General features: G+C 44.5%; 1 protein-coding gene across 1 annotated transcript in view; it reads right to left on the bottom strand.

Annotated features, from left to right (window-relative positions):
* cckbra (cholecystokinin B receptor a) overlaps positions 1-2,411 on the bottom strand; it is a gene marked incomplete at its 3' end in the record, with an annotated part of 67,744 nt that overhangs the window by 12,044 nt on the left and 53,289 nt on the right. The window lies entirely within an intron of this gene.

Genomic DNA, 2,411 nt, shown 5'->3' with positions numbered 1-2,411 from the left:
GGGGTGGAGAGCAAATATGATTACAGAGCTTAGTGTGTGCACCCGTGGACTCAACCCAGTCTGTGCAAATATCACATAATCACACTTACAGGGTTTGTTATTCTATCTGGCGACGCGCGTGCGCGCGCGCGCGCGCGCACGCACGCACGCACGCACACACGCACGCACGCACACACGCACACACGCACACACGCACACACGCACACACGCACACACGCACACACACACACACACACACACACACACACACACACACACACACACACACACACACACACACACACACACACACACACACACACACACACACACACACACACACACACACACACACACACACACACACACACACACACACCTCGACACCTTAGTTTCAGTCCTTCCCTTAAGTAAATGTTTGGATTGATTGACAATTGAATTTGACAGAATGGGGTTGATAGCCCTTATAGGCTACTAAGCACCACAGAATGGGGTTGATAGCCCTTATAGGCTACTAAGCACCAAGCTGGGGTTGATAGCCCTTATAGGCTACTAAGCACCAAGCATACACAGAATAACATTGGCAGGGGGAGAGAGATGCGTCAGCATTGTACTGTGCATTGTGTGCAATAGACATATGCAGTTAAAGCAATTCAACGTAGGTCGCATTTTTCAGAAAGCCCAAAGCGACGTAAACATTTCCTCAATAGTTTCTTCTTGATTGAACTGGAAGCACACAACCCAGTCCAGGCGCGTTTCAATCAAATGTTTATGCCACCTTCTGCAAAAAGGTAACAGTATTATGCACCGAGCCCATTGTCCTATAGGCGTTGATTGGTTGTTAAACCCTGTGAGGTTTTGCGGTGGTGGAGGACCTGAATACAAACAGCTCTGTGCAGAATGACAAGCCAGGCAGAGATGGTTTAAATTGTCCTATAAACCAACACCATTTACAAACTCAACAGAGGATAAAATGACCTGCAGGCTGGTCGATAAAAAAAAGAGCCGTCCCCAGTTGGTACATATAATCCCCCGACTATCACATCCACACTGCAGAGCATCGAGACATCCTCCACTACCCAACAGACGTGTGTACACCTTTCAACCACAACATCTACAGACAGACACTCGATACCAATTTCGCTAATATCAGTCAAAACAAATTTAAAGAAATACTAAATAAGAACCCAAACTAAACAAAACCCTCCCAGCCGACACCGCTCTCTCTTCCATGGCCCTTTGGTACCTTCACCCCAAGTTTTGACCTGAGATCAGATTCTAAAAATGTCTTCTACATCCTGACAGTTTTCTGAAAAAGCTATGTCAGTCGTTCTTCGATTTTTCAAAAATAGCAGACCTACAAGCTCGTAGCGCGCCACTCGGTGCCGCGCTATGAGCTTGTAGATCTGCTATTTTTCAATAGCTAAAGCATAACAAAATGCTAACACCAAAAGGGGTTCCCGCCCAAATTGGGTTAACAAGACGATGGACATCAGCTGTATAGGCTTAAAGCTGCCTTCTCCTGTATGTGCACTAGCTGCCCTGAAAGCCCCACCTCCAGGAATTAGCCCTCAAATAGATTGATTGTGGGATTAATAGGATGCCCACAACTAATTGTATTAGCATGTTTTCACAACAGTAAATATACATATTTGTGAGGGGGCTCCCTCACAAAAAATAAAATACAATAAAAAATAATATAGAAAAACACATCTTCAAATATACTATATGTCTGTGTAATTCTGCCTGTATCTGAAAACTTTGGAACATCCACATTTGATCACTTCCAAACAATTTCCAATTTTACTTTGGATCATCAACAAGGCCCAAACCACACCAATGCAACTCCTTGCGACAAAACAGTTTTAAGGACATGATGTCACGGGGTGTATACTTAGTCTAGACTAGTCATTGGTTAGATCTGGGTTAAGGTTAGGTTTAGGTGTGCTGCCCTCTGCAACTCCTTGCAACTGCCGTTGGGGATAATGGTTTCATGCAACTACTCGCAACAGTTTGGTTGCAAGGAGTTGCATGGCGAATCATTGGTGCGGTTTGGGCCTTATTTGAAACCCAACAGAGATTCCCAAAGAGAATAGTGGAGAGCACATAGGCCTATAGGACTATACATGAAGATCTATATCTAAGTGTCTCTTCACATTGACAAACTGTCTCCACCGATTAGCATTTTAACATGCTGCTGTCAAAAATGACCTTGGCACCATCTCTTAATATCGAGGCCACACTCTTTCATCAGGGCTCACTTTGACTCAAATTCCTTGGTGGACATTTCTGTATTTGCATGCATGAATAATACAAGAAAGCACATTACAGCAGCACGACATGCAGGGTGAGACGAATAGCATCAATAAACATAAACGTGTGCACCGACTACGGGCAGATAAACACAGACACAGCGCTCTGGGATTCTCTTC

The sequence above is a fragment of the Electrona antarctica genome, assembly GCF_951216825.1.
Source record: "Electrona antarctica genome assembly, chromosome: 24".
Lineage (NCBI taxonomy): Eukaryota > Metazoa > Chordata > Actinopteri > Myctophiformes > Myctophidae > Electrona > Electrona antarctica.
This window is presented reverse-complemented; position numbering and strand designations above follow the sequence as displayed.